Genomic DNA, 11,508 nt, shown 5'->3' with positions numbered 1-11,508 from the left:
GGTTTTAAGCTCCAAATATTCAGCAATATGTGTACAAATTACTCCTCAATGAAGAAGCATCTGTTTACAACAGAGATCACTACACAAAAACAACAGGATGTCATAATACAGCCATCAACAGATTGTGTGGATGCAACCCCAATGCATGCACCAATCATACAATATCTTCACGTAAGGCTCAGGGAATATCACTAAAGAAGGGACAGAAATATTGTAAGAACCAGATGACCAGAAAATCTGCTGATAGATATGCCTCCAATACTAATAGGAAAGCTATACTTGGAATACCCCAACTATGTGACTATCTAAACAGGACCTGAAAATGTTCTTAGAAATGTGAAAGCTGAAAGAGGAAAATCTCATAGAGTCATATTCATATTCAAAGAAGACAGATAACTAATGAGTACTGAAAGAAAAATTAGCCTCACCAAGTGATGAGCTTCACAGTTGGTTATCTAAACACAAGTGGTCAGCTCTGAAGTCAAATGCTGCACTAAATTGGTTGCATTTATTTGTGTGTATATGTTTGTGTGTGTGTGTGTGTGACAGAGAGTAGATAGATAGAGACAGAGAAAGTGTATGTGTGTGTGTGTGTGTGTGTGTGTCAGGTTTCTGTGGAAGTCATATAATTATTTAATTTTAAAAATTTAATTTTAAAAAGGAATACATGTTTAAATAATGTATTATTTAATGGTTGTTGGGAAGTAGTTTCCTAACAAAAGTGAATGAGTGTTCTCATTTCCCCATGTCCTCCTAGAACTTTTAGTCAGTTTCCTTTTGCAGTTTTTGTTTTGCTTTGTAGTATTTTATTTAATTATTCATTCAGAATTCTACCATTTTCTCAATCCTGGGCCTTTGAAAAATATGTAACAAAAGCATAGACTATATTTATTTGATTTTGTGTAGTTCAATAATTTTAAAGAGCATATACCAGGAATTTTTATAGTTACATGTTTAGATTAAATTTTTATAATATAATTTTATTTCCTATTTCTCTCCCTTCCAGTCTTTTATATGATGTACTAGATCGATATTACAAGATGGATTGTTCTATCCCTTAATTACTATGTTCTATTTATAAAGCATATGGTAATAAGTCTTACTTATTTATCTGGTTTCTACCTGATAGAGGAACTTACAAAGAGAGAAAAAGATGAGCAAGTGGAATTTATTATCAAACTCTTCTTCAAGATTTTTTTCTCAGCTTCAAACTCCAAGTGATACGATTCCATAATACTTCTCATCCATGACTATGTTCCTATTTTCTACAGACAAACCATGCTTTGCTTAGTAACCACAATAAATAAAAAAGAAATGTTTAAATTGAATTGGATTAACATTCCCAAGGATCCCTGGACTCACCTTAGCATATCTTTTTTCTTAGTTATCTGTGGCAAAAAAAATAATAATAATCACAAACCCATAATTTCTCCTTTTAGATACATTTCTGCTTTTTTCCATAATATACTATAAGCAATCACAATGCAAAGTAACAAAACCCATTGAGTAGTGACTGAACAGACAACACTAAAACAGAGAATATGAAAATTAAAATGAGCACAGTTAGCTTAACTAATTTGATTAGCCAGTGCCACAGGGCATCAATACTGTTTATCACTATCAGGATGCCTGGAAAAGCAGCAGTGTCCTCACAAGCATCAAGAGAAAGCCATGTTTTAAAGTTGATTTTTCTCAGAAATAGAAGAGAAGGTTTTATACCATTTTTGCCTAATCTTTGTGATAAGCTGCACTATGGAATGAACATTAATCTTTGGAATTTACAAATGCTAACACAAAGATGGCACCCACACTAAAATTACTCATGAATATCAAAGTCCTAAAATTCATTAAATATAACCAATGTTTATATTTATAGTAATTACACTTCAACAAGACAGAAAAATGACTATTGCATTTCACTTAACATGGAAATACACTTTATCTTTTAGTTATTTATTTAAAAAGATTGTTGTAAGAACATGTGTTGAATGGAGAAACATGCATTTTAAAATGCTCTAACCATTGTGAGTTTGTCTTAGCAATCTAAAATTCAGCCTTAACTCATAATTAGAATATTACAATAAACATGGAGATAAAAAATGATGGTTTCTTCTTTCTGAAATTGTTATATTTTCTGATAACAGAACTGAATGAAGAAAGATTTTTGGAAACATTCATATTATCTAGCCACTTTCTCTTATGTTTTATTGAAAGAATTAAAGATATTGAAGATGTGTAGAAGGAAGATAGTTAATTTTTAATTCTATGACAATTTAACTATTCATACCATGTATACTTAGTATAAAATTGATAATACTTGGTTTCCTCCAAAAGGACTTGAGAGCATTAAATTCTGGAGGAACATGTAGAATTTCATGTGTATGGCTGTGTGTGTGTGTGTGTGTGTGTATGTGTGTGTGGTGTGTGTGTGTGTGTGTGTGTGTGTGTGTGTGTGTGGTGTGTGTGTGTGTGTGTGTGTGTGTGTGGTGTGTGTGTGTGTAATTGACATCGCTTCCACAGAATTATGCAGGTATATACATGAAACTTTTTTAAGATAGAAGAATAAAGGAAAGCGTATCTAATACACACATTAAGTATCTTGTCAATATATGTTCAATACCCACAGCTGTAAAGTCCATCCAAGTCTCAGTCATTAAGTAACTGAGTCTATGTCCTTTATGTCCTTTTATTTATCCCACTAACCTAAATTCTGTGAAAAATTTTCACAATCTACTTACTTAATGGTTTTCATTTCATGCTGTCCATCTGTAAAACCTCATAAGCTCATATACAAGGCATGATCTTAAAAACTGCCTAAATTGGATTCCAAATGATGTCAGTGAGACTATGTTTTTAACCAACAAAATTATCCCCTTTAATCAAGACACTAATTATGGCTCTTATAAAACTGTAATGACTCTAGGTCTAAAGTCTATATATGAGCAAGTACATATCATGTTCCTCTTTTTGTGACTGGGTTACTTCATTCAGGATGGTTTCTTCAAGTGCCATCCACTTGCCTGCAAATTTCAAGATTCCATTATTTTTTTTTCCTGCAGAATAGTATTCTATTGTGTAGATGTGCCACATCTTCTTTATTCATTCTTCAGTTGAGGGGCATCTAGGATGCTTTCAGGTTCTTGCTATTACAAATAATGTTGCTATATACATAGTTCAACACATGCCTTTGCTGTATGGATGTGGATCATTTGGGTATATGTCTAAGAGGGACCCCAAACTGATAGCTGGGAATCCAGCATGCGACTGACTCAGGCCCCCCTGAATATGGGTCTCAGCCAGAAGAACTGAGCAGTCTAAGGGTCCTCAGAGAGTGGAACCAGGATGTATTCCTGGTGCACAAATGGACCTTGCAGACACATCCCCCATGGACAGATTTACATGATCCCACCTGGATGGCATTGCCCTAACATGTGGAATTGGGATGGGGGTATGGGAGGGGAGGGTGGTCATGGTGCATGTGAGCGGGCAGAGATGGTAAGTGGGAGGGAGGGAGGGAAGGGGAACTGGGATCGACGTATAAAATAAAAAAATAATTAAAACAAAATAAAAACTGTAATGACTTAAAATACAAGCTTGATTGGACAGAATGATGTATCCAATAGCTATGAAACAGCAAAACTGGATAATTCTTTTAGTAGCCCCGAAATGGAGCAGATTTGCTTCTAAAGTGATCTGAAAGACCTAGTGTAGGCACCTAGTCTGTGGATCTGAAATGGTGGCCACACACCTTTGGCAGAAGGAAGCAGAAAGAGAAGAGCTCGAGGCATGACTTTCTTCGGTGTATTTGTTTTCCCTGTTGGGTCAGTGGATCCAGTAGGGATTACAGGGAAATGCTCCAGTGGTTCTTGTAATTTTTCTGTGTTACTATTCCCCAATAAACACCCATTCATCATTTTTCTTAGGTCTAGTGATATAATTACACCATTGCCTTCAACCTATAGCTTAATATGCACTATTTCTAGCATATGTGGAGTGAGTGGGTAGACTGCAATGCTTTCATAGCTAGTGCTCTTGCAGTTAGTTCTCACTTATTTTCTAAATGCCACTCTACTCTTTACTCTTTATATTTTACTTGCATAAAAATTATAACGATTGCTATAAAGCCTTAATAATAATTCAAAATATGATTGCCTAACCCCGAACCAGACTTTTTTGCCACAGACTAGAGGAAATAAAAATGCAAAAGAATTTCTTATAATAATATTTATTTAATTATATTTTAATAAAATATTAATTCCAAATTCTATACCTTCTAAATTTCCCACACAATAATTCACAATGAATCATATCATTAATTCTATATTTAAAACTATAACACATACTAACTCTGTTTATAAATAGACATATTTAGTATAAATAAAATTTACTATCTGGGCTGATCATGTTTCCTCCAAGAGCCAAACACAATCTAACAAAACCTCCAATACCAGGCACGAGAAGCCTTCATTTGAGCTGTTGTTCAGTGTTGTCCAGGAAAGTTCCAGAACTTTACTGACTAATGCTATTGACCTTGTTTGCCTCAGAGGTGGACTGTAAACCCCTCCTGCAAAAGACACATGAACATCAGACATAGGGCACAAAGCTCCCTGAGCTAGAACTGACCTCAAAGCCTCCTCCAGGAGAACTAGTTTTATGGAATTAAGTTGTGCATTGTAAGCTTAACAACAGGAAAGCAAACAATGATCCTATTCAGTTATGACACCTATGAACCACACATGATCAGGATGATATAATAACCTTAAGATTGCAATAGTTCCAAGCATGCCTTGTCAGAAGCCAACAGCTCTCTCATTGTATGCAAGAAGCATTCAAAGAGAGGAAAATTATAGCTGGTATTGAAAAACCTAGCTAACTAACTAGGGATAATGAAGTCACAGATCTCAGAAAATAATATACAACTGTCAATTTACTAAACCAACAGAGTCCTAACTGAATTCTAAAAAAAAAAAAAATATCCTTATCATAGATAAGTTTTTCTCCAATCCTCATCAGGGAAATTTTGTTTTGTTTTGTTTTCTGCAACCACAGAGACCATTAAAGAAAACCAGAAAAGAATATAGAGCTGTGGAGGTAGTCTTGATGGAAATAAATTCAAATAATGCTCACACTTATGGCTCAAAGATCTCTGCAGAAGAGATAATATGAAGAATGTAGGAGTCAGAAGAACAGGGAGTTTGCTGTGTGACTGTGCCACCTAGTGAAATCAGGACCTAAACCCATTAAGTCTCACCAACATGGCTAGCTAAACATTCGATGGAAAAAGGTAAGTAGACTCACTAATGTGGACTAGAAAGCCATGGAGTCCTCAACCCTTCACAAAGTACTACAGAAAACAAGGAAATGCCATGAACTAGAGTAATAGTCTTCCTAAGTAACAGCACATCAACTGATTTTCAAATACAGAATTTTTACCCTGAAAATATATTATTACCTTTAACATCATTGTAACGTCATTGATACTGAGGAGACATACAGGTTAATCTCTCTCTCTCTCTCTCTCTCTCTATATATATATATATATATATGTGTGTGTGTGTGTGTGTGTGTGTTTGTCTGTGTGTGTGTGTGTGTGTGTGTGTGTGTGTATAAAACAATAATTGAAACAAGGAGGTTATGAATTTGAAAAAAGAGCAAAGAGGAACACAGGGGAGGTTTGGAGTGAGTAAAATAAATGCTGTAATTATATTATTATCTCAAAGTACAAGAAATAACATATCTTAAAGTATAAGATTTGGGAGTAAAATAATCTAAAACATTCACATTCCAAAAAGTCTGAACAATATTTATTGTAGATTATTTTTTTGTCACAGATGAGAGTAATTTAGGGTATACATTTATAATCTAATTGTCATTCAGGTACTTATGTTCTATCGATCTTTCACCTACACTGAAGTAGCAATATTTTACTTTAACTCTACTTACATCTTATCCATATTCAAAGATGTAACTCAGTTATGTTAGTTTTTATGCAGAAAGCATACATTCTAATAAATAATTCTAAAATAATTAGTTCCATGATCTTTGAATTATTTAAAATGAGCAACAAACTATTCCCATTACCATTGAAAACCTATACACCCATTTAAATTTCTTACTATACAAATATCCCTCAGTATTTTGAAATTCTTCCACAGCTTCATGATCAGCAGAGCGTGCCTTCACTTCAAGTTTATAATTTTTCATGCTATAAATTGACTTATAAAATGTGCATGCTAACAAGCACTGTCTGAGAACAATTTAGCATATTCCTGGTCATATTATTCATGGCTATTAGAAGAACAGAACAGAGAGAATGAATATTGGTTACAAAAGCGATTTATCATGTAAGCATATCAGATACCTCCTAGGTTATAAATTAGTGGCTGTCTGCATCCTGGAGAGGCTATAACTTGGCAGCTTCTCAGATTTTAAGGATAGAGTCTTATGTTTCCTTGACCTGGCACCAAAATCACGGTGGATTCCTGAAGAGCCTGGAGTCATCATGTCACACTAGTATGCCATAGTGCTTTGATTCCATGCTTTGCTGGCAGTAGACTAGTAGCAGCAAAATGATAAATGTACTCCATAGAAACACAGATGTGCCAGTCAAAAGCAGGATTGATGTTCCCTCAGACATGTTTGTATGTGAGAGGCCATCAGACGTTGACTCTGATTCTGGAAGATAGGATTCTGGAAGATAGTCTTCACCTTCGGTTAGTTAATTCATTCTGCAAGCATACACGCACACACATGCACATGTACACACATGAGTGAGGTAGTCTTATAGTAGATTACAAATCCAGTCAATTTGACAAAACAAGATATCCATAAGAAAAATGTCAATTACTTTTGTTTTTGTTTTGTTTTTTTGTTTGTTTGTTTGTTTGGGTTTTTTTTTTTGTACTTTCTGAATTCAAACACAGAGACCTGCTGTGTGTATTGTTGTATTATTAGCAATAAGGTCATGGTAAATCTTGTTATGGCAGAATAAGATTGTGCTTTCTTCACAAGATTTATAGGGTCTTGAGAATGTGAGCACTAGGCAATCCTTCAGCACGATGTTAGTGTGTTCATTAAAAAAAGAAGAAACACTGAAACATTTTATGGAAATAAAGCATATAAATTTAATTACACCACAAAAGGTAAAGTGAAAATATTGTTAGATTACAAATTGGATCAATTACTATGGAAATCAGCACTAAGAACTGTCAAGAAGTTGAAAGTTAATCTGTCTGTCATTTGACCCAACTATAACATCCCTTAGCATATACCCAAAGGACCAATGTCCTTCAAATAGAGGTGTTTATTTAGCAATGTTCAATGTAGCTCAAATTATAATAGTTACAAAATGGATATAAGCTACACGTCCTTCAACTGATAAATGGATAATGAGAATAAGGTGCCAACACAGTATAATTTTATCTAAAAATGAAGAAAAATGAAAATTAATTTGATTTGCCTTCAAATGGATAAAGAAGCTAAACCATATACTGAAGATGTAGTAAAACAATAGTCACATATGATGTCTTATTTGTGTGTCCTATCTCTGAATGTTTACAATAGAGCATGCATCCTAAGCTAGATTCTGCAGAAGACAGGAAAGCACAAAGGGACCATGAGGAATGGAGAGAAAAGTAGGTTAGAGATAGGTACATTGTAACAGAGAATGGAAAATTGGGAGGGGGAACTGAAGACAGGAAAGGAAGGGTAATGCAAAGGGCAAATGAGGAATAAAACAGTGGTAAATAACACAGAATGTTTTTAAAAGTCAGAGCAGGATAGCACTTCGTTAGCTTATTTAAAACCGTTCTATCTTTCTTCCTATCTTGTATCATGAATTGAAACAGGATTGGGAAGTCATTGAAAGGCAAAAAGAGAAGAGTGAAATGATATAAAATACAGTATTTCTGTGTGAAATTATTATAACAATAAATTAATATGGGTTGTCACATTGTACAACTGTGAATGGACACTATAATGCAGGTAACTTAACTAATTATTCAGCCATTCCCTGAATCTCTGTAAATGACTGAGATCAGCATGAGTTCCAATACAGCTACATGTCAATTTTAATGAATATAAGAATAATATTGGGTTATATCTTCACTGATTTCACCATGAATATTTTAATTATCTTTAAAGCCCATTATGTGACTTCAGTTTATCATACAAAAATTTTACATGAACACCAAGGAAAAACTAAATATTGTTTAATTCATTCAGCTCCCACCTTGAATTTTATCCAAATATTTTATCACAAAGGGAAATCCTTCCTAAATTTACCCAGGTTCAAGAATAAGAGATACTCTGCTTGATGTCAAGGGGCATGAATCATAGCAATAGGATCAACAGTCATTTTTGAGGTTGCTAATTTAGAGTTTATTTAGTTTATTTTTTTCTTTCTAAGGTAGAAGCTTTTAATAGAATTATAAAATATAACTCTATTTCAAAATCAGGATAAGTAATCATGAGTATATTTTCCCACTGCCTACCCCTTATTGAAACATGATTTCTTCTCTAGCCTTCTTAAATTAACAAGGAACAAATACAGAATTAAGGTAGTATGTCAACAGAAGTATTATATTAAAGCTATCAGCCCTAGAATACAGAAAACACAAAGTGAACTCATGCAGCCACTTCCTTGTGCATCAGAAAGGACTCTCTTGAACTACCATCAGGACACTACAGGCAAAGCTAGTCCTTTGCTTTCAGAATTCCAGGATTTAGTCATCCTGAAGGAGCAAAGACAAACTGCACCATTGTATAAAGATCTGTCACTTACTGCAGTAGTACTCTGGACTTCGGATTGTGAAGAAGTTACCCTTTCATAGACACTTGCAGGGATTAAGCAAGTGCTTCCCCTAACCATAACACAGCTACTTCTATCATTCAACACCATTTTTGCTGATGCTGAGGACATTCCCCCATCTCTCAGCCTCAAACAACTATTCTTCACTTTTGAAATTCAGTTAGCAGTTCATGTGGTTTACCATGGACCACTGTCATCAATTTGGCACTGGCATCAATTTTACTAGCTTCTGACTGTCTCTTATATAACATCTCAGTACATAAATGAAATGCTAAGTTCTGTATTCAAACTAAGATAAAAAAAAATTAAAGAGGGAACTAAAGTTTCCCAATTATGTGTTCATTCTTGCCTTCAAAGTAACTCATTTTATACGATCTCAGCTAGTCACGGGTTTGCTTCTAAGTCTCAGTCTATTAACAGACAATACCATGGGATTAAAGTACCTGCAATCTCCACCACTCCTTATCTCCCATATACTACACACTAATGTCTCACAGTTAAAATGCTTTTGACCATTTAAATATCTGCCCAATAAATACCTGAAGTTTTAATATTCTAAAACTGTAAAAGATAGCTGTAGAGGTAGACAGTTAGGCCAGGGTTAGGTTTCTCAAACTTGGTACTAGTGATATTTTGGGCTGGGTAATTCTTTCCTGTAAAGAAGAGAGCCAAGCATCACACAGTGTTTAGCAGATCCTGGAGCCTCTACTGGTAAGACGCCACTAGCTACCACACCCAATTACTTTGACCACCAAAAAAATAAAGTCTCCATACAATACCAAATGTCTTCTGCGAGCCAAAACTGCACTTGAGAATCACTGGATGGGAACTTTATTGTAGACATTTCTATAAACTTGGGTCTTGGGTTGCACAATTAAGACAGGATTCTATGCAGTATTACTAATGTGCAAGAGTCTAGCAGATCGTCTGCTAGCTGCTTATGGTGGGCAGAGCGTTTATATACCACACTACTGAACCATGTGGCTACCTATGTGTTTTTATCTTTTTCCTACTAAACATACACACATTAGACAGGGTTGGCAATAAGGTAGCTACTTCGCCAACCACCTTTACATCAACTGATGGGGAAAGCCACAGTGCATAAATCTTTGCTATGCAGAAAGCAGAGACAGTCAAGGCAAATGGCATTCTTTCTGAATCCGCAGTCTATCCTTCACTTGCACGCACTGCTTTTCAATCTGCAGCTTCTGGAGTGCTCTTGTTCAAGTTTCAACCTCTCTGCTTCTATGCCCTGTGGCTGCAGCATGGACTTCTCCCCCTGGCCAAGTTCGTTCTCAAGGTAGGGTTTCTTGGCACTGACCAGCTGCAGCCTCCACTTCTCTCTCTTGATCTGCAGCGGTTCCTTCTCTAGCTGTAGGTGCTCATCCTACAGGTCCAGGTGGCGCAGCCGCTCTTTCTCTATCGGCAGCCGCTCCTTTTCCACCTGCTGCCTTTCTGCCTCAATATCCAGTAGGCATTTTCTCAGCTCCAGTTTTTGTTCCTCTGTGTTCATGAACAGATGAGGCTCATCATCTGCGGGTCTGGACTGTGTGGAAATGAGAGTGAAAAACTCTGCAATGTGAGGGGAAGTCAGGGAGCTCACTTTCCCCTTCTGGAATCCGGTATGACAAATGACAACATTTCTTCCTCCTCCTCAATCTCAAATTCTGGATTTTGTGGGTCCCTTTCTTCCTCTTCCTTCTTCACCTCTGTGAGGGATCCACCTGCATTCCGGAAATCCAACACATTCTGCCAGTCAAAATTTGCATCATTTCAAAACTGCAATTTTTTCGACTATCTCTTCAGTGAGAGAGTTGTCTAAATCAGACGTGGGAAGAGGAAACCCCAGAACCAACCAGCTTCATGCTGGCCTTCATTCTCTTCCTTTTCATGAGTGCCTGCCAATCCAGGTACCGACTCTTCACCTCAGTGCCTGACCTCTGCTCTTCTTCTACAGTGTTTACACACTGTGCAAACTCCTCCCAGGCCATTCATTCATTTCATCACATTTATTGTCGTCTTGAGATGCTGGGGAAAAAAAAATGATTTTTTCAGTGATTTCTTTCAAAAGGGTTTGAGTCTCCTGAACACTAAAATTGCTTTTCCTTTTCAATTGCTTCATTTTAAAGCTTCAGTGCAGGTGTGGATGGCAAGAAAAGCAGTGCAAAAATATGTGTGTGTGGAAGAGTGTGCTATAGAGAAGGAAGCCAAGAACAAGCTCTTGTCGGCTCTTAGTTCAAAATCATTGCGCTCTCATTCTTCCAGTCATGTAGGTCTAGACACCTGCGACCCCGACAGCACCATCACAGGATTGCCCCCTGTGGGTGCTGAAAAATAGAGGCTTCTTATTTAGAGTTCATATTAGCACACAAAAAGTGTTTCTACTCTTCAAGTGTTTACAGTCTACATTTAATCATAAGAATTCAAAAGACCATTTCACTATTTTGTGAAGACAGCTACTTCAAGATAATGTTAAGTACATACATCCATTCATTTTCTAGATCTGGTTTTGTAAGACCGTCAGAATGAGGAGTCTTCCAGTTTCGGTTGGTACCCCCAGGAACTCAATGTCCAGTCCAGTTGATGCAACATGTAAGAGGCTTTAGTGAACAGGAAATGTTTGCGCAAATGGGCTCTCTCAGCCCACAAGTGAGAGCCCTCTTCCCCTGGTCACAGGCAAAACCCACAAGCTTAAGGAG

At 36.2% G+C, this 11,508-nt stretch overlaps 1 pseudogene; it reads right to left on the bottom strand.

The window, feature by feature from the left end:
* Positions 1-9,942: 9,942 nt before the first annotated feature.
* On the bottom strand, positions 9,943-10,931 carry LOC127225644 (myb/SANT-like DNA-binding domain-containing protein 4; annotated as a pseudogene).
* Between the last annotated feature and the right edge of the window lie 577 nt (positions 10,932-11,508).

The sequence above is a fragment of the Phodopus roborovskii genome, unplaced genomic scaffold (assembly GCF_943737965.1).
Source record: "Phodopus roborovskii unplaced genomic scaffold, PHOROB, whole genome shotgun sequence".
NCBI lineage: Eukaryota > Metazoa > Chordata > Mammalia > Rodentia > Cricetidae > Phodopus > Phodopus roborovskii.
Note: the sequence above shows the minus strand (reverse complement) of the source record. Positions and strands in the feature narration are given on the sequence as shown.